At 42.4% G+C, this 21617-nt stretch overlaps 1 long non-coding RNA gene and 1 other non-coding gene across 2 annotated transcripts in view; both read left to right on the forward strand.

Annotated features, from left to right (window-relative positions):
* LOC137817266 (uncharacterized) overlaps window positions 1-20420 on the forward strand; it is a 26405-nt gene extending 5985 nt beyond the window's left edge. The window contains exon 2 of the long non-coding RNA XR_011081946.1: window positions 20260-20420. This is a non-coding gene — a long non-coding RNA (uncharacterized lncRNA). The remainder of the gene's footprint in view (window positions 1-20259) is intronic.
* A 570-nt stretch (window positions 20421-20990) lies between these two features.
* Window positions 20991-21146, forward strand: LOC137817268 (5.8S ribosomal RNA). Its single transcript, XR_011081947.1, has one exon. It is a non-coding gene; the product is annotated as a 5.8S ribosomal RNA (ribosomal RNA).
* Window positions 21147-21617: the final 471 nt, after the last annotated feature.

The following is a 21617-nucleotide window of genomic DNA, read 5'->3' on the forward strand; positions in this document are numbered from 1 at the left end:
GTTGGGTGAAAAACAAAAATCATGGTTTTGCAAAAATGGCTGGACTCAATCCTACCAAATGCCTTCAAAGAGATGTGGGAGAAGATTAGGAGCAGAAGGAATTGCTCTTGGCAGGGTTGGTGCATACCCAAGTTCCATGATTTTGGTGTTTTCGCTTAATTTTATGACTTGGTGGTGTCTGGGGTGAAAAACGAAAATCATGGTTTTGGAAAACTGGCTGGACTCAATCCTCACAAATGCCTCCAAAGTGATGTGGGAGAAGATTAGGAGCAAAAGGAATTGATCTTGGCATGGTTGGTGCAAAGCCAAGTTCCATGATTTTGGTGTTTTGGCTTGATTTTATGACTTGGTGGTGTGTGGGGTGAAAAACGAAAATCATGGTTTTGGAAAATTGGCTGGACTCAATCCTTACAAATGCCTCCAAAGTGATGCGGGAGAAGATTGGGAGCAAAAGAAATTGATCTTGGCATGCTTGGTGCATAGCCAAGTTCCATGATTTTTGTGTTTTGGCTTGATTTTGTGACTTGGCGGTGTGTGGGGTGAACAACGAAAATCAAGGTTTTGGAAAACTGGATGGACTCAATCCCCACAAATTCCTCTAAAGTCATGTGGGAGAAGTTTGAGAGCAAAAGAAAATGATCTTGGCATGGTTAGTACAAAGCCAAGTTCCATGATTTTGGTGTTTGGGTTTGATTTTGTGACTTGGTGGTGTGTAGGTTGAACAATGAAAAATCATAGTTTTGGAAAACTGGCTGGACTCAATCCTCACAAATGCCTCCAAAGTCATGAGGGGGAAGTTTGGGAGAAAAAGGAATTGATCTTGGCATGGGTGGTGCAAAGCCAAGTTCTACGATTTTGGTGTTTTGGTTTGATTTTGTGACTTGGTGGTGTGTGGGGTGAAAAACGAAAATCATGGTTTTCAAAAACTGGCTGGACTCAATCCTCTCAAATGCCTCCAAAGTGATATCGGAGAAGTTTGATAGCAAAAGGAATTGATCTTGTCATCGTTGGTGCAAAGCCAAGTTCCATGAATTTGGTGTTTTGGCTTGATTTTGTGACTTGGTGGTGTGTTGGGTGAAAAACGAAAATCATGGTTTTGGAAAACAGGCTGGACTCAATCCTCACAAATACCTTGAAAGTGATGTGGGAGAAGTTTGGGAGCAAAAGGAATTGATCTTGAAATGGTTGGTGCAAAGCCAAGTTCCATGATTTTGGTGTTTTGGCTTGATTTTGTGACTTGGTGGTGTGTGGGTTGAAAAATGAAAAATCATAGTTTTGGAAAACTGGCTGGACTCAATCCTCACAAATGCCTCCAAAGTCATGTATCGGAAGTTTGGGAGAAAAAGGAATTAATCTTGGCATGGTTGATGCAAAGCCAAGTTCCATGATTTTCGTGTTTCGTCTTGATATTGTGACATGGTGGTGTGTGGGGTGAAAAGCGAAAATCATGGTTTTAGAAAACTGGCTGGACTCAATCCACACAAATGCCTCCAAAGTGATATGGGAGAAGTTTGGGAGCCAAAGGAATTGATCTTGGCATGGTTGGTGCAAAGCCAAGTTCCATGATTTTGGTGTTTTGACTTGATTTTGGGACTTGGTGGTGAGTGGGGTGAAAAACGAAAATCATGGTTTTGTAAAACTGGCTGGACTCAATCCTCACAAATGCCTCCAAAGTCATGAGGGGGAAGTTTGGGATAAAAAGGAATTGATCTGGGCATGGTTGGTGCAAAGCCAAGTTCTACGATTTTGGTGTTTTGGTTTGATTTTGTGAGTTGGTGGTGTGTGGGGTGAAAAACGAAAATAATGGTTTTGAAAAACTGGCTGGACTCAATCCTCTCAAATGCCTCCAAAGTGATATCGGAGAAGTTTCGGAGCAAAAGGAATTGATCTTGTCATCGTTGGTGCAAAGCCAAGTTCCATGAATTTGGTGTTTTGGCTTGATTTGGTGACTTGGTGGTGTGTTGGGTGAAAAACGAAAATCATGGTTTTGGAAAACTGGTTGGACTCAATCCTCACAAATACCTCCAAAGTGATGTGGGAGAAGTTTGGGAGCAAAAGGAATTGATCTTGAAATGGTTGGTGCAAAGCCAAGTTCCATGATTTTGGTCTTTTGGTTTGATTTTGTGACTTGGTGGTGTGTGGGTTGAAAAATGAAAAATCATAGTTTTGGAAAACTGGCTGGACTCAATCCTCACAAATGCCTCCAAAGTCATGAGGGGGAAGTTTGGGAGAAAAAGGAATTGATCTTGGCATGGTTGGTGCAAAACCAAGTTCTACGATTTTGGTGTTTTGGTTTGATTTTGTGACTTGGTGGTGTGTGGGGTGAATAACGAAAATCATGGTTTTCAAAAACTGGCTGGACTCAATCCTCTCAAATGCCTCCAAAGTGATATCGGAGATGTTTGAGAGCAAAAGGAATTGATCTTGTCATCGTTGGTGCAAAGCCAAGTTCCATGAATTTGGTGTTTTGGCTTGATTTTGTGACTTGGTGGTGTGTTGGGTGAAAAACGAAAATCATGGTTTTGGAAAACTGGCTGGACTCAATCCTCACAAATACCTTGAAAGTGATGTGGGAGAAGTTTGGGAGCAAAAGGAATTGATCTTGAAATGGTTGGTGCAAAGCGAAGTTCTATGATTTTGGTGTTTTGGCTTGATTTTGTGACTTGGTGGTGTGTGGGTTGAAAAATGAAAAATCATAGTTTTGGAAAACTGGCTGGACTCAATCCTCACAAATGCCTCCAAAGTCATGTATGGGAAGTTTGGGAGAAAAAGGAATTAATCTTGGCATGGTTGATGCAAAGCCAAGTTCCACGATTTTCGTGTTTCGGCTTGATATTGTGACATGGTGGTGTGTGGGGTGAAAAGCGAAAATCATGGTTTTAGAAAACTGGCTGGACTCAATCCACACAAATGCCTCCAAAGTGATATGGGAGAACTTTGGGAGCCAAAGGAATTGATCTTGGCATGGTTGGTGCAAAGCCAAGTTCCATGATTTTGGTGTTTTGACTTGATTTTGGGACTTGGTGGTGTGTGGGGTGAAAAACGAAAATCATGGTTTTGTAAAACTGGCTGGACTCAATCCTCACAAATGCCTCCAAAGTCATGAGGGAGAAGTTTGGGATAAAAAGGAATTGATCTTGGCATGGTTGGTGCAAAGCCAAGTTCTACGATTTTGGTGTTTTGGTTTGATTTTGTGACTTGGTGGTGTGTGGGGTGAAAAACGAAAATCATGGTTTTGAAAAACTGGCTGGACTCAATCCTCTCAAATGCCTCCAAAGTGATATCGGAGAAGTTTGGGAGCAAAAGGAATTGATCTTGTCATCGTTGGTGCAAAGCCAAGTTCCATGAATTTGGTGTTTTGGCTTGATTTTGTGACTTGGTGGTGTGTTGGGTGAAAAACGAAAATCATGGTTTTGGAAAACTGGCTGGAATCAATCCACACAAATACCTCCAAAGTGATGTGGGAGAAGTTTGGGAGCAAAAGGAATTGATCTTGAAATGGTTGGTGCAAAGCCAAGTTCCATGATTTTGGTGTTTTGGATTGATTTTGTGACTTGGTGGTGTGTGGGTTGAAAAATGAAAAATCATAGTTTTGGAAAAATGGCTGGACTCAATCCTCACAAATGCCTCCAAAGTCTTGTATGGGAAGTTTGGGAGAAAAAGGAATTAATCTTGGCATGGTTGATGCAAAGCCAAGTTCCATGATTTTGGTGTTTTGGCTTGATATTGTGATGTGGTGGTGTGTGGGGTGAAAAGCCAAAGTCATGGTTTTAGAAAACTGGCTGGACTCAATCCACACAAATGCCTCCAAAGTGATATGGGAGAAGTTTAGGAGCCAAAGGAATTGATCTTGGCATGGTTGGTGAAAGCCAAGTTCCATTATTTTGGTGTTTTGACTTGATTTTGGGACTTGGTGGTGTGTGGGGTGAAAAACGAAAATCATGGTTTTGTAAAACTGGTTGGATTCAATCCTCACAAATGCCTCCAAAGTCATGAGGGGGAAGTTTGGGAGAAAAAGGAATTGATCTTGGCATGGTTGGTGCAAAGCCAAGTTCTACGATTTTGGTGTTTTGGCTTGATATTGTGACTTGGTGGTGTGTGGGGTGAAAAACGAAAATCATTGTTTTGCAAAACTGGCTGGACTCAATCCTCACAAATGCCTCCAAAGTGATGTGGGAGAAGATTGGGAGCAAAAGAAATTGATCTTGGCATGGTTGGTGCATAGCCAAGTTCCATGATTTTGGTGTTTTGGATTGATTTTATGACTTGGTGGTGTGTCGGGTGAAAAACGAAAATCATGGTTTTGGAAAACTGGCTGGACTCAATCCTCAAAAATGCCCCCAAAGCAATGTGGTAAAAGTTTGGGAGCAGGTGGAAGTGAGCTTGGCATGATTGGTTCATTGCAAAGTCCATGATTTTGGTCTTTTCGCTTGATTTTGTGACTTGAAGGTGTGAGCGGTGAAAAATGAAAATCATTGTTTTGCAAAACTGGTTGGACTCAATCTTCACAAATGCCTGCAAAGTGATGTGGGAGAAGATTGGGAGCAAAAGAAATTGATCTTGGCATGGTTGGTGCATAGCCAAGTTCCATGATTTTGGTGTTTTGGATTGATTTTATGACTTGGTGGTGTGTGGGGTGAAAAACGAAAATCATGGTTTTCCAAAACTGGTTGGATTCAATCCTCACAAATTCCTCCAAAGTCGTGTGGGAAAAGTTTGAGAGCAAAAGGAATTGATCTTGGTATGGTTGGTGCAAACCCAAGTTCCATGATTTAGGTGTTTTGGCTTGATTTTGTGACTTGGTGGTGTGTGGGGTGAAAATCGAAATTCATGGTTTTGGAATACTGGCTAGACTCATTCCTCAAAAATGCCTCTAAAGTGATGTCAGAGAAGTTTGGGAGCAAAATGAATTGATCTTGGCATGGGTGGTGCAAAGCCAAGTTCCATGATTTTGGTGTTTTGTCTTGATTTCGTGACTTGGTGGTATGGTTGGTGAAAAACGAAAATCATGATTTTGGAAAACTGGCTGGACTCAATCCTCACAAATGCCTCCAAAGTGATGTGGGAGAAGTTTGGCAGCGAAAGGAACTGATCTTGGCATGGTTTCTGCATAGCCAAGTTCCATCATTTTGGTTTTTTGGCTTGATTTTGTGAGTTGGTGGTGTGTGGGGTGAAAAACGAAAATCATGGTTTTGAAAAACTGGCTGGACTCAATCCTCTGAAATACCTCCAAAGTGATATCGGAGAGGTTTGGGAGCAAAAGGAATTGATCTTGTCATGGTTGTTGCAAAGCCAAGTTCCATGATTTTGGTGTTTTGGCTTGATTTTGTGACTTGGTGGTTTGTTGGGTGAAAAACGAAAATCATGGTTTTGGAAAACTGGTTTGACTCAATCCTCACAAATACCTCCAAAGTGGTGTGGGAGATGTTTGGGAGCAAAAGGAATTGATCTTGAAATGGTTGGTGCAAAGCCAAGTTCCATGATTTTGGTGTTTTGGCTTGATTTTGTTACTTGGTGGTGTGTGGGGTGAAAAACGAAAATCAAGGTTTTGAAAAACTGGCTGGACTCAATCCTCACAAATGCCTCCAAAGTGATATCGGAGAAGTTTGGGAGAAAAAGGAATTGATCTTGTCATGGTTGGTGCAAAGCCAAGTTCCATGATTTTGGTGTTTTGGTTTGATTTTGTTACTTGGTGATGTGTGCGGTGAAAAACGAAAATCATGGTTTTGGAAAACTGGCTGGACTCAATCCTCACAAATGCCTCCAACATGATTTGGGAGACGTTTGGGAGCAAAAGGAATTGATCTTGGCATGGTTGGTGCAAAGCCAAGTTCCATGATTTTGGTGTTTTGGCTTGATTTTGGGACTTGGTGGTGTGTGGGGTGAAAACGAAAATCATAGTTTTGGAAAAGTGGCTGGACTCAATCCTCACAAATGCCTCCAAAGTCATGTGGGGGAAGTTTGGGAGTAAAAGGAATTGATCTTGGCATGGTTGGTGCAAAGCCAAGTTCCATGATTTTGGTGTTTTGGCTTGATATTGTGAGTTGGTGGTGTGTGGGGTGAAAAACGAAAATCATGGTTTTGCAAAGCTGGCTGGACTCAATCCTCACAAATGCCTCCAAAGTGATGTGGGAGAAGTTTGGGAGGAAAAGTAATTGATCTTGGCATGGTTGGTGCAAAGCCAAGTTCCATGATTTTTGTGTTTTGGCTTGATTTTGTGACTTCGTGGTGTGTGGGGTGAAAACGAAAATCATGGTTTGGGAAAACTGGCTAGACTCAATCCTCACAAATCCCTCCAATGTCATGTGGGAGAAGATTGGGAGCAAAAGGAATCGATCTTGGCATGGTTGGTTCAAAGCCAAGTTCCATGATTTTGGTGTTTTAGCTTGATTTTGTGACTTGGTGGTGTGTGGGGTGAAAAATGAAAATCATGGTTTTAGAAAACTGGCTGGACTCAATCCTCACAAATGCCTCCAAAGTATGTGGCAGAAGTTTGGGAGCAAAAGGAATTGATCTTGGCATGGTTGGTACAATGCGAAGTGCCATGATTTTGGTGTTTTGGCTTGATTTTGTGACTTGGTGGTGTGTGGGGTGAAAAACGAAAATCATAGTTTTGGAACACTGGCTTGACTCAATCCTCACAAATGCCTCCAAAGTCATGCTGGAGATGTTTGGGAGCAAAAGGAATTGATCTTGGCATGGTTGGTGCATAGCCAAGTGCATGATTTTGGTGTTTTGGCTTCATTTTGTAACTTGGTGGTGGGTTGGGTGAAAAACGTAAATCATGGTTTTGCAAAACTGGCTGGAGTCAATCCTCAAAAATGCCTCCAAAGTCATGTGGGAGAAGTTTGGGAGCAAAAGGAATTGATTTTGGCGTGGTTGGTGCATAGCAAACTCCATGATTTTGGTGTTTTGGCTTGATTTTGTGACATGGTGGTGTGTTCGGTGAAAAACGAAAATCATGGTTTTGGAAGACTGGCCGGACTCAATCCTCACAAATGCCTCCAAAGTGATGTGGGAGAAGTTTGGGAGAAAAAGGAATTGGTTTTGCATTGGTTGGTGCACTGCAAAGTCCATGATTTTGGTGTTTTGGCTTGATTTTCTGACCGACCTTGTGGTGTGTTGGGTGAAAAATGAAAATCATGGTTTTAGAAAACTGGCTGGACTCAATCGTCACAAATGCCTCCAAAGTGATGTGGGAGGAGTTTGGGAGCAAAAGGAATTGATCTTGGCATGGTTGGTGCATAGCAAAGTCCATGATTTTGGTGTTTTAGCTGGATTTTGTGACTTAGTGTTGTGTGGGGTGAAAAATGAAAATTATGGTTTTGGAAAACTGGCTGGACTCAATGCTCACAAATGCCTCCAAAGTCATGTGGCAGAAGTTTGGGAGCAAAAGGAATTGATCTTGGCATGGTTGGTGCAAAGCCAAGTTACACGATTTTGGTGTTTTGGCTTCATTTTATGACTTGGTGGTGTTTGGGTTGAAAAACGAAAATCATGGGTTTGGAAAACTACCTGGACTCAATCCTCACAAATGCCTCGAAAGTGATGTGGGAGAAGCTTGGGAGCAAAAGGAATTATCTTGGCATGGTTGGTGCATAGCAAAGTCCATGATTTTGGTGTTTTGGCTTGATTTTGTGAGTTGGTGGTGTGTGGGTTGAAAAACGAAAATCATGGTTTTGGAAAACATGCTAGACTCAATCCTCACAAATGCTTCCAAATTCATGTGGGAAAAGTTTTGGAGCAAAAGGAATTGATCTTGGCATGGTTGGTGCAAAGCCAAGTTCCATGATTTTCGTGTTTTGGCTTGATTTTGTGACTTTGTGGTGTGTGGGGTAAAAAACGAAAATCATAGTTTTGAAAAACTTGCTGGACTCAATCCTCACAAATGCAACCAAAGTCATCTGGGAGAAGTTTGGGAACAAAAGGAATTGATCTTGGCATGCTTATTGCAAAGCCAAGTTCCAAGATTTTGGACTTTTGGCTTGATTTTGTGACTTGGTGGTGGTGTGTGCAGTGAAAAACGAAAATCATGGTTTAGGACAACTGGCTGGACTCAATCCTCACAAATGCCTCCAAAGTCGTGTGGGTGAAGTTTGGGAGAAAAAGAAATTGATCTGGGCATGGTTGGTGCAATGCCAAGTTCCACGATTTTGGTGTTTTGGCTTGATTTTATGACTTGGTGGTGTGTGGGGTGAAAAACGAAAATCATGGTTTTGGAAAACTGGCTGGACTCAATCCTCACAAATGCCTCCAAAGTGATGTGGTAGAAGCTTGGGAACAAAAGGAATTATCTTGGCATGGTTGGTGCATAGCAAAGTCCATGATTTTGGTGTGTTGGCTTGATTTTGTGACTTGGTGGTGTGTGGGGTGAAAAACGAAAATCATGGTTTTGGAAAACTGGCTGGACTCAATCCTCGCAAATGCCTCCAAAGTGATGTAGGAAACGTTTGGGAGCAAAAGGAATTAATCTTGGTATGGTTGGTCCATAGCAAAGTCCATGATTTTGGTGTGTTGGCTTGATTTTTTGACTTGATGGTGTGTGGGGTGAAAAACGAAAATCATGGTTTTGGAAAACTGGCTAGACTCAATCCTCACATATGCCTCCAAATTCATGTGGGAGAAGTTTGGGAGAAAAAGAAATTGATCTTGGCATGATTTGTGCACAGCCAAGTTCCAAGATTTTGGAGTTTTGGCTTGATTTTGTGACTAGGTGGTATGTGGGGTGAAAAACGAAAATCATGGTTTAGGACAACTGGCTGGAATGAATCATCACAAATGCCTCCAAACTCATTTGGGAGAAGTTTGAGAGCAAAAGGAATTGATCTTGGCATGGTTGGTCCAAAGCCAACTCCATGATTTTGGTTTTTGGCACGATTTTGTAACATGGTGGTGTGTGGGGTGAAAAACGAAAATCATGATTGTGGAAAACTGGCTAGACTCAATCCTAAAAAATTCCTCCAAAGTGATCTGGGAGAAGTTTGGGAGTATAAGGAATTGATCTTGCCATGGTTGGTGCATAGCCAAGTTCCATGATATTGGTGTTTTGGCATGATTTTGTTACTTGGTGGTGTCTGTGATGGCATTTTCATGAAGTTCTTCTTGAATCAAAGTAGAGTAAAGGGGCGGAAGCAATGTATGAGGTGAGCAAGATCCTCCTAAGAGTGGTGTTGATCTTGTAGGTGCATGTTAAGTGTGGGTATTGGGTGGTTCGGCCAGCCCAAGGGAAAAGATGAAGGAATTGAAGTTTAGAGCCTAGGATTCTAGGGAGAAGCAAAGCTTGGCACAAAATGGCAGCATAACTTTACTCACAATAAACTTGAAAATACAAGGTGTAGGCTCCTCCTTTTATAGGCTAAGGAGGACCATAATGCAACCCTGATGCTAGCCAAATGAAATGTAAATGTGAAGCACATGGGTGCACATGGCACATGGGTGCACAAATGAGCACATGGAAAGCTTCTAGAAAGTTTCACTCAAATATGCTTTCTACACTACTCTATTTACTAAGTACCCCTAATGGGCCTTTATGCAACAAAGCCTTCTCTTCACAAAACCGTAGCTTGGCCCATGTATATGTGAAGCTAGACGGTCTAGGACTCTTCATAGATGCTCCTTATGTAGCCGCTCCACTTCATGGCCTAGACGCTCCTCATCATGGTTAGACGCTCCTTTTTTAGGCTAGACGCTCCCATCATGGCTAGACGGTCTTAGTCTTGGAAGCTTGGCTTTCATAGTGTAGTGAGCTTGGGCCTTCCTCCATCATCCCCTCCCTCTTGAAAAGGATTTGTCCTCAAATCCAAGGCTTTTGCTAAGGGAATGGTTTTGGCTGGATGGTGTCCATCATCTCCTCCGTCTTGAGAAGATCTATCCTCAGATTTGATTTCTTGATCTCGGATAGCAGCCTCTTGCTTCGTCAAGATGTGTCCTCCAGGATCAAATATCAACCTATGTGAATCTTGAAACAAAGCAAAGGAGTTAGGGTGAGCCTTTGGAGAACAAAGAAGTGTGTGAAGTTGCCATTTTTGTTTTTCTCTTGTTTTGGCCAACTTCTCACAATACCTCTCTTTTGAGGGTTGTAGGTGCTCTCTAATCCTCTTATATTTTCTAAAATTTCCAAAAGTAGTTACTTTTCCTTTAGGCATAAGCCTTTTAAGAGATGGTAACAACTTTAAAATGGTAAGAGGACATTGGGCACATACAACTTCAAATGGAGAAATATGAGTAATCTTGTGGACTACTCCATTGTATGCATGCTTATAAGGAAAAGGATTCTTATCCCAAGATTTGTGAGTGTCTTTCATGATTTCGTGAAGCATAAAAAAAGAGCTATGTTTGCAAATGTTGTAGCTCTTTCATTTGAGAATAAATCATGGAAGCTTGTCACGTTTCTTAGGATGAGTTTATCCACATCCATGAAAAATGAAATAAGACCTTTTGTCGTCCTAGGAAGATCTAATTTGAAATGTGTGTCTTCCCAAGGATTTTTTACAAAAGGTGAAGGTGGATAGAGTTCTTGGGACTTCGCTTTAGGTGTAGTTTGAAAACAAGAGGTATACCTAAAGTAATGTCTTTGAACTTCTTTTCTCATGGGTGACAAAAGTTTTCCTCTTAAAAGCTCTAGAGTTTTATCAACTCTCATTTGTCCCATGAGTTCTCCTTCTTGTAGACTTTTTCTCTTATGTGCAAAGAGAGTCTCGTTGGTACAACCATGGTTTATGAAAATTTGTACATTTTGCAATGGTTGTCTCAATAAGACATGGCAAGTTGTTCTAGGCACTACTTCATACAAAAATTGGTAGGTGCTTATAGATAACTTGTCATTCCCTTGGGGATATCTTAACACATTTGAGAAATAGTCTTGATCTATGCAAGCTTCTTTTAAAGACTTTTCTTTTGTGCTTATGCTTGCAAGTGTTCCTTTACAAAAGGAAAGGCTAGGTTGTTCAACAAGAAGCATGTTTGTAAAGGTATTTTCTATGTGCTTGACTTGTTGAATGACCTTGTGGGAAGGAACACTATTCTCCCACGCCTTTTGTTTCCCAAAATTTTTCTCTTTTTCTATTTTTTCTTCATCCCTTTTGTGTTTCATTTGTATTTGGTCTTTTACCACTTGGGAATGTGGTAAAGGACTAAGTACAAACCTTTTGTGCTTGTGGATGAAAGAAATCTCGTTAGTTAGACCATTATGCGAGGTTTTCTTATCAAATTGCCATGGTCTACCTAATAAGATGTGGCAAGCTTCCATAGGTACTACATCACATAAAACATTGTCTTTGTAGTTACCTATAGAAAACTCGATTTCCACTTGTTTGTCTACACGTAGTTCTCCATCCTCATTGATCCATTGTAAATTGTATGGTTTTGGATGAGGAACTACTTGTAGTTTTAGTTTTTCAATCAATCTAGTGCTACAGCAATTGCAGCATGATCCACCATCCACAATAAGAGAGCATATATTTTCTAAAATATTGCATCTAGTATGAAAATTGTTCTCTCGTTGTGTCTCAATGGATGCACTAGGTTAATTGTGGAGGATTCTTTGAATCATCAATAAGTCCCCCTCCAAAGGATTTATCCTCTCTCCTTCCCCCTTTCCTTGTGTACTAGGTTCATCCTCACCACTTGTGTACTCATCTCTTCCCTTTAAAAACAAAATTCTTTGGTTTGGACATTGTGCTTGCACATGCCCTCTTCCAAAACATTTAAAACACTTGGTGTCCCTAGCACGGATGTATGGGGTGGAGGCATCTTTTACTAAGGGTTTGGTAGTTTCTTTGGATTCCTCTCTAGGTGTACTACCCTCCCTTTTAAAGTCTTTCTTGGGATAAGAATTGGAGTAAGAACCCACCCTTTGACTTGAAGTTTTGCGCAAATTTTGTTGTTCAACTTTAATGCAAAGTTGAACCAAATCATTCAAGTCTTGGTAGGGTAATAGTTCTACTCTATCCCTTATCTCAAGATTGAGCCCACTTAGAAACCTAGATATGGTGGTGGTTTCTTCCTCTCTAATGGATGCTCTCATCATGTAGAGCTCCATTTTCTGCCTATACTCTTCCACACTTAAGTTCTTTTGTTGGAGTCTTTGGAGCTTGTCCATCAACTCCCTATGGTAGTAGGAAGGTATGTGGCGACGTCTTAGGGCTCCCCTAAGGTCATTCCAATATTCTATGGAAGGCTCCCTATGAAGACGTCGGTCTCTCTCTAAAGAGGTCCACCAATACATGGCATTGCTTTGGAAACTAAGGGTTGCTAAGGGTACCTTCCTCTCTTCAATCACCCTATGGCAAGCAAAGAGTTGCTCTACTTTCATCTCCCAATCTAGGTAGGCCTCTACATCTTCCTTACCATAGAAATGGGGTAGGTCTACCCTTACTTCCTTTGGGCTCTCTTGCTCCCTTTGTCTAGTTCTTCTAGGGGGTGGTTGGTAATAGTCATTAATTCTAAGGCTTCCCTCCCCTAGAGTCTCATTACTTTTAGAATGGGATGCATGAGTTTTTATTTATTTTTGTGAGTTTTGTGATTTCTCTTCTTGAGCTTTAGCCAACTCATTGATTTTGTTCTCATTCTCCAATTGTCTAAAAGATATCAATTGTACCGCTTGGGATACTTCTTTTAAAAGAGTTTTCAAAGATTTTACTTCACTTTCTATAGACTTTGGAGAGTGAGAAGAAGAAGACATGGCTAAAACTTTGTGTATATAGGTGTTTTACTTTGAGAAAGTTTAGGAAAGTTAAAGAAGGTAGTTTTCCAGGTAAGGGAGGTGAGTCACAAAGGACTACTTAAGTACCATGCCTTTTCCTTGCCAAAAACTATCCTCCAATATCTTCACACAAGACTTTCTCTTAGTGAAACACTTAGAACACAAATAAGTTGAGAAATAAATGCAAGAAAAACAATGTAAGCTAACTATGCAACAAAGCTAGTCGGTTTAGCACAAAATTTAAACAAAATTAAACATGCAAAGCGTTTCTACTAAAGCAATAGAATAGCAAATTCAAACAAGTAACAATTACTAAACAAGAATGCTATACTATTCGGCCCTAGGTGAGGCTTCTTGGACACTTTGAGCCCTTGAAGACACACTCACCGTCTAAAACGTAATTAACAAGGTAATTAACAATAAACCAAGTTGCAAAGGAAATAAGAGAACTCCCTTTGTTGATCCTCTTGTGGTTAGTGCACTTCCTTGTTGTCTTTGATTGTTGATCTTCCAAGTGTTTGTAGTGTTTATTTCAAGAATGCTTGTTTCGGCTTTGGCCTTGTCTTCTCCTTAGAATGATGGTCTTTAATTCTCCAATTTCCAGCACCTAGCAAAGGGCTAAACCTTAACCAAATCAAGTTCCCATTCACATAAGCACCAAAGAAGAAATAAATTCCAGCACCCAAATTAGAGGTCAAAGGACAAAAGCAAGAAACAAATTTAATTGAATAAAACAGTACCACCAAAAGGATTTAGATTATGAAAACTAGAAAGAGAGTCAAGTAATTAAAGCAAAAAAAAAAAAGGTACTCAATTAAAGGTTGGCACACAAAAGAATTCCTAAAGAAAAGCACTAGATTAGATGACCAAATAAAAAAAACAGCACCACTGGAAAATGTTGTGGGCCAGAAAACGTGTTTGTTCCCCAATTTATGCTGATCTGTATTTTTGGAATTTGGCTCTGAAATTTGTTATGCAAGATATTCAGGATCTTATCTAAAATCTGGCTTTGGATTCACTCAAAACGGATGCACCATTTTTTTTTAATAAATTTTGCAAAATTTGTGTTCGGTTAGGCCAGCTGGAGCGCTTCAGATTTGCACTCTGATCTTAAAAGATTTATCATTTTTTTTCTGTTGCTTCTTTTGACCTAATTCTTTTTTTGTCCTTTCTATAACACTTTAAACTTGTATTTTCCAGAAAATCAGAATTTTCCTATGGGTGGAAATATTTTTCTGGGTTAAAACAGCCAAAACAGAGAAGGTGAAAACAGGGGAATCTGAAAACTGGAAATAAAAACAGCAAGATACCAAAGTTTAGACACAATGGAAATTTGTGAAATAGAATTGTGTATGATCTAAACACAATTATGAACTCAAAATAAAAATTAAAAAGGCACCAAAGGAGCAAAGAACAGCAGATTCAAGCAATTAAAGAGACCCAAAATCAAGAAACAATAAAGCCAAATAAAAGGACTACTATATGAATTGTTGACAATATGGATGAACATGACTTGACAAAACATATAAGATTCAGAAATTAAAGACTAGTAAGGAAAGTAAATGACAATATGAAATAAAGAAGAACTAAAATTTAAAAGACAAGGAGCTACTCATCTTGAAGAACCAAAGCTCATGATACCAAATGATGGCATTTTCATGAAGTTCTTCTTGAATCAAAGTAGAGTAAAGGGGCGGAAGCAATGTATGAGGTGAGCAAGATCCTCCTAAGAGTGGTGTTGATCTTGTAGGTGCATGTTAAGTGTGGGTATTGGGTGGTTCGGCCAGCCCAAGGGAAAAGATGAAGGAATTGAAGTTTAGAGCCTAGGATTCTAGGGAGAAGCAAAGCTTGGCACAAAATGGCAGCATAACTTTACTCACAATAAACTTGAAAATACAAGGTGTAGGCTCCTCCTTTTATAGGCTAAGGAGGACCATAATGCAACCCTAATGCTAGCCAAATGAAATGTAAATGTGAAGCACATGGGTGCACATGGCACATGGGTGCACAAATGAGCACATGGAAAGCTTCTAGAAAGTTTCACTCAAATATGCTTTCTACACTACTCTATTTACTAAGTACCCCTAATGGGCCTTTATGCAACAAAGCCTTCTCTTCACAAAACCGTAGCTTGGCCCATGTATATGTGAAGCTAGACGGTCTAGGACTCTTCATAGATGCTCCTTATGTAGCCGCTCCACTTCATGGCCTAGACGCTCCTCATCATGGTTAGACGCTCCTTTTTTAGGCTAGACGCTCCCATCATGGCTAGACGGTCTTAGTCTTGGAAGCTTGGCTTTCATAGTGTGGTGAGCTTGGGCCTTCCTCCATCAGTCTGGGGTTAAACACGATAATCATGGTTTTGGAAAACTGGCTGGACTCAATCCTCAAAAATGCCTCCAAAGTCATGTGGGAGAAGTTTGGGAGCAAAAGGAATTGATCTTGGCAAGGTTAGTACAAAGCCAAGTTCCATGATTTTGGTGTTTTGGCTTGATTTTGTGACTTGGTGGTGTGTGGGGTGAAAAACGATCATCATGGTTTTGGAAAACTAGCTGGACTCAATCCTCACAAATGCCTCCAAAGTGATGTAGGAGAAGTTTCGGAGTAACAGGAATTGATCTTTGCATGGTTGGTGCATAGCAATTGATCTTTATTTCATATTGTTCCTTTGCTTTTCTTACTCTTTTGTTCGGTTCAATTTGACTAAAATTGGTTCATCCAAATGAGTTTGGGATTTGGTACTAGTTTTTGGTGAGTTCTTGTCTTAGAACAATGATCCAACTCTAAGAAAAGTGCCTCTATAATGTCCAACTCAAGGTGATTCCTAAGAAGGTCAAGAACCTTTCTCTATATGGCTATTGGAATCATATCACCCTAGGACGCAAAAGCAATGGATTTGAGGACAAATCCTTTTCAAGAGGGAGGGGATGATGGAAGAGGGCCAAGCACAACCTTTCATGAAAAGCAAGAGCCAAGTCAAGAACGTCCAAGATCAAGCTAGGAGCGTCTAAGACAAGCTAGGAAGCATCTAGGACAAGAAGACCAAGCTAGGAAGAGTCTAAGACAAGCTAGGAGTGTCTAGGACAAGAAGACTTGGATCAAGCTATGAATGGAGAGTGGCATACGAGCACATATTCCGTGAAGGCCCAACAAGTGTAGTTTAGCTTTAATTGGGGTGTAAATAGCATAGCCATGTGGACAAATGTTTATTTTTATGCACATTAGAATTAAGGAAGAGTTAACCTTGATTAGCAAAGGTTTCTAGAAGCCTTCACTAATCAAGGGACGGTTTTGGTAGCCATGTGAACCCATGTGAACCCATGTGCTCCATGTGCCTATGTGCCTCACATTTACATTTCATTTTGCTCACATTTCATGTGGAATTAGCTTAGGATTTTAGCCTATAAAAGGAGATGCCTAACTCTTGTATTTTCAAGATTAATGAGAGTAATGTTATTAATGTGGGAGAATTGTGGGAGCAAAAGGAATTGTTCTTGGCATGGTTGGTACATAGCCAAGTGCATGGTGTTTTGGCTTGATTTTGTGACTTAGTGGTGTGTGGGGTGAAAAACGAAAATCATGGTTTTGGAAAACTGGCTAGACTCAATCCTCCCAAAGGCCTTCGAAGTGATGTGGGAGAAGTTTGGGAGCAAAGAGAATTGATCTTGTCATGGTTGGTGCAAAGCCAAGTTCCATAATTTTGGTGTTTTGGCTTGATTTTGTGACTTGGTGGTGTGTGAGGTAAAAAACGAAAATCATGATTTTACAAAACTGGCTGGACTTAATCCTCAAAAATGCCTACAAAGTCATGTGGGAGAAGTTTGCGAACAAAAGGAATTGATCTTGCTATGGTTGGTGCATAGCCAAGTTCCAAGATTTTGGTGTTTTGGCTTGATTTTGTGACTTGGTGCTGTGTTGGGTGAAAAACGAAAATCATGGTTTTGGAAAAATGGCTGGACTCAATCCTCACAAATACCTCCAAAGTGATGTGGGAGAAGTTTTGGAGCAAAATGTATTGATCTTGGCATGGTTGGTCCACAGCAAAGTCCATGATTTTGGTGTTTTGGCTTGATTTTGTAACTTGGTGGTGTGTTGGGTGAAAAACGAAGATCATTCTCTTGGAAAACTGGCTGGACTCAATCCTCACAAATACCTCCAAAGTGATGTGGGAAAAGTTTGGGAGCAAAAGGAATTGATCTTGGCATGGTTGGTGCATAGCCAAGTCCAAGATTTTGGTGTTTTGGCTTGATTTTGTGACTTTGTGGTGTGTGGGGAGAATAACGATAATCATCGTGTTGAAAAACTGGCTGGAATAAATCCTCACAAATGCCTCCAAAGTGATGTGGGAGATGTTTGGGAGCAAAAGGAATTGATCTTGGCATGATTGGTGCAAAACCAAGTTCCATGATTTTGGTGTATTGGCTTGATTTTGTGACTTGGTGGTGTGTTGGGTGAAAAACGAAAATCATGGTTTTGGAAAACTGGTTGGACTGAATCTTCATAAATACCTCCAAAGTAATGTGGGAGAAGTTTGGGAGCACAAGGAATTGATCTTGGAATGGTTGGTGCATAGCCAAGTGCATGACTTTGGTGTTTTGCCTTGATTTTGTGACTTGGTGGTGTGTGGGGTGAAAAACTAAAATTATGGTTTTGGAAAACAGTCTGGGCTCAATCCTCAAAAATGCCTCCAAAGTGATGTGGGAGAAGTTTGGGAGCAAAAAGGAATTGATCTTGGCATGGTTGGTGCATAGCCAAGTTCATGATTTTGGTGTTTTGGCTTGATTTTGTGACTTGGTGGTGTGCCATGAATCATGAAATTTTCAAAGTGATGGTTTTTGAGCTTTCTTGGTTGGGAAGTGTCATAAATGCATGCAAAATAAGGTTGACTAAGTTTGGTAGCAAAACCAACCATCTTGATGTGGTTTTGAATTTTTGAAATGTTGCAAAATAGAGCGTTTTGAAAAAAATTCATAAAAATTCGAAACCTTGGCTAATCTTAATGAAACTTGGTGGGCACCTTCTTGATATATTTATGGGATGGACTGGAAAAATTTTGGTGCGGTCCATGCATTCCCCTCACATTTTGGCTTGCTTTCTGTTGGGGCAAGTCGAAACACCCACACATGGTTGATCCACCAACTTGGGTTGGTGGCACCCACGGTGGGCACGACACGGTAATATCATCAATCAGTCGCGACGCCATGCATTGCAGTTTAGCGGTTGGCATAAAGGGCTTTATTACTCTCGGTCTATTAGCGGCCACCACAGGGAAGGCACAGCCTCATCCGTGTGGCTTCTCCCTCAAGAGCATCTTGGCGATCCGCCATGGTGGTCTTGCTGGAGAAGAAGCACGGATGAGACGGGTTCGAACTGTGGCCAGGTGCGATCGGGTAAGATTTGTGCCACGCAAAGAAGTTGTGTGGCTCATTTGAAGATTTGTGAGCATCATCAAGGGGGTATGGCTTCCAACCGTTCTCGGGGAAGGGGCCATCATGTCTGGCTTGCGCCCTGCCGAGGTAATGTCATCAGTCAGTCGCGTAGCCATGCATTGCAGGTTAGCGGTTGCCATAAAGGGCTTTATTACTCTCGGTCCAGTAGCAGCCACCACAGGGAAGGCACGACCTCATCCGCGTGGCTTTTCCCTCAAGAGCATCTTGGCGATCCGCCATGGTGGTCTTGCTGGAGAAGAAACACGTTTGAGACGTGTTGGAACTGTGGCCCGGTGCGATCGGGGAAGATTTTTGCCATGCAAAGAAGTTGTGTGGCTCATTTAAATACTTGTGAGCATCATCAAGGGGGTATGGCTTCCAACCGTTCGCGGGGAAGGGGCCATAATGTCTGGCTTGTGGCCGGCCGGGGGTAATGTCATCAGTCAGTCGCGCAGCCATGCGTTGCAGGTTAGCGGTTGCCATAAAGAGCTTTATTACTCTCGGTCCAGTAGCAGCCACCACAGGGAAGGCAAGACCTCATCCGCGTGGCTTCTCCCTCAAGAGCATCTTGGCGATCCGCCATGGTGGTCTTGCTGGAGAAGCACGGATGAGACAAGTTGGAACTGTGGCCAGGTGCGATCGGGGAAGATTTGTGCCACGCAAAGAAGTTGTGTGGCTCATTTGAAGACTTGTGAGCATCATCAAGAGGGTATGGCTTCCAACCATTCACGGGGAAGGGGCCATCATGTCTGGCTTGCGGCCGATCGGGGGTAATGTCATCAGTCAGTCGCACAACCATGCATTGCAGCTTAGCGGTTGGCATAAAGGGCTTTATTACTCTCGGTCCAGTAGCAGCCACCACAGGTAAGGCACGGCCTCATCCACGTGGCTTGTCCCTCAAAAGCATCTTGGTGATCCGCCATGGTGGTCTTGTTGGAGCAGAAGCATGGATGAGACGGGTTGGAATTGTGGCTCGGTGCGATCGGGGAAGATTTGGGCCAAGCAAAGAAGTTTGGTGGGCAGTGGCAAAGAAATATGTTGCACCTCGAAGTCACACACGTGGTCCGCCATGTCCTTGCCAGCAAGCAACAGGCATGGCAGCACACGCGGCGAGACAGTTCTCTCGGATTCGGTGCATCCGGCGAACCCCTGGGGCGACCTGTGCGGGTTCTAAATATTCGGTTACCCACCATCTTGGATGCCCTCCCGGCTCAGCCCCGTTCGAGCCGGGGCAACCCCGATGGATGCTACCTGGTTGATCCTGCCAGTAGTCATATGCTTGTCTCAAAGATTAAGCCATGCATGTGTAAGTATGAACTAATTCAGACAGTGAAACTGCGAATGGCTCATTAAATCAGTTATAGTTTGTTTGATGGTATCTACTACTCGGATAACCGTAGTAATTCTAGAGCTAATACGTGCAACAAACCCCGACTTCTGGAAGGGACGCATTTATTAGATAAAAGGTCAACGCAGGCTTTGCCTGTTGCTTTGATGATTCATGATAACTCGTCGGATCGCACGACCCTTGTGCCGGCGACGCATCATTCAAATTTCTGCCCTATCAACTTTCGATGGTAGGATAGTGGCCTACCATGGTGGTGACGGGTGACGGAGAATTAGGGTTCAATTCCGGAGAGGGAGCCTGAGAAACGGCTACCACATCCAAGGAAGGCAGCAGACGTGCAAATTACCCAATCCTGACACGGGGAGGTAGTGACCATAAATAACAATATCGGGCTCATTGAGTCCGGTAATTGGAATGAGTACAATCTAAATCCCTTAATGACGATCCATTAGAGGGCAAGTCTGGTGCCAGCAGCCGCGGTAATTCCAGCTCCAATAGCGTATATTTAAGTTGTTGCCGTTAAAAAGCTCGTAGTTGGACCTTGGGTCGGGTCGATCGGTTCGCCTCTGGTGTGCACCGGTCTGGTCGTCCCTTCTGCCGGCAATGTGCTCCTGGCCTTAACTGGCCGGGTCGTGCCTCCGGTGCCGTTACTTTGAAGTAATTAGAGTGCCCAAAGCAAGCCTACGCTCTGCATACATTAGCAAGGGATAACACCACAGGATTCTGATCCTATTGTGTTGGCCTTCAGGATCGGAGTAATTATTAACAGGGACAGTCAGGGGCATTCGTATTTCATAGTCAGAGGTGAAGTTCTTGGATTTATGAAAAACGAACAACTGCGAAAACATTTGCCAAGGATGTTTTCATTAATCAAGAACGAAAGTTGGGGGCTCGAAGACGATCAGATACCGTCCTAGTCTCAACCATAAACGATGCCGACCAGGGATCAACGGATTTTTCTTTTAGGACTTCGTTGGCACCTTATGAGAAATCAAAGTCTTTGGGTTCCGGGGGGAGTATGGTTGCAAGGCTGAAACTTAAAGGAATTGACGGAAGGGCACCACCAGGAGTGGAGCCTGCGGCTTAATTCAAATTTCATAGTCCTGTGAAGTGTTCGGATTGCGGCGACATGGGCGGTTCGCTGCCCGCGACGTGGTGAGAAGTCCATTGAACCTTATCATTTAGAGGAAGGAGAAGTCGTCACAAAGTTTCCATAGGTGAACCTGCGGAAGGATCATTCTCGATGCCTCAAACAATTCCACCCGTGAATATGTACCAAACACACAACAACGCGCAAGGCCAGCGGGGGCACGCAAGTGCTCCCACTACCAGGTGCGTTGTTGAGAGCGGGGGTTGGTGTCTTGATGCCTTGTGCATCCGGTCGCAAACCCGTGCCTCTCGACAAAAACTAACCCGGGCGTTTTACGCGCCAAGGAAAACGAAGTTGTTAGGTGAGGTAAATGGGGGACGTGTCCTGCGGGCGCCTTCACGATGACATTTTATGTAAAATGACTCTCGGCAACGGATATCTCGACTCTTGCATCGATGAAGAACATAGCGAAATGCGATACTTGGTGTGAGTTGCAGAATCCTGTGAACCATCAAGTCTTTGAACGCAAGTTGTGCCCAAAGCCATTAGGGTGAGGGCACGCTTGCCTGGGTGTCACACATCGTCACCCCTTCCTCTACACTTAACTAGTTACATGTGAGGCAGTGGGTGAAAGTTGACGTCTCGCGAGCCAGTTCCTCATGGTTGGTTGAAAAGCAAGTTCGGGGCAAAGTCCCCCACGATAACGGTGGATGAGCCCACGCTCTAGACCAATCGTGCCTGTGGGACTCCGACGCAACGTACTTATGGACCCCATACGCGCCCTCTGTGCACACCGAGTGTGCCATCTACGAGACCTCAGGTCAGGCGGGGCTACCCGCTGAGTTTAAGCATATCATTGGATTTGAGGACAAATCCTTTTCAAGAGGGAGGGGATGATGGAAGAGGCCCAAGCCCATGATAGAAAAAGCCCAAGCCCAAATACAAGTTCAAGCTTCAACTCAAGCCCAACAAATAGAAGATATGGGCAAACTAAGCATCATTGGATGTTTTTCTTTTGTAATTACTTTTGAGTATTTTTAGTAGAAC

Source organism: Phaseolus vulgaris, unplaced genomic scaffold, assembly GCF_000499845.2.
Source record: "Phaseolus vulgaris cultivar G19833 unplaced genomic scaffold, P. vulgaris v2.0 scaffold_26, whole genome shotgun sequence".
Taxonomy (NCBI): Eukaryota; Viridiplantae; Streptophyta; class Magnoliopsida; order Fabales; family Fabaceae; genus Phaseolus; species Phaseolus vulgaris.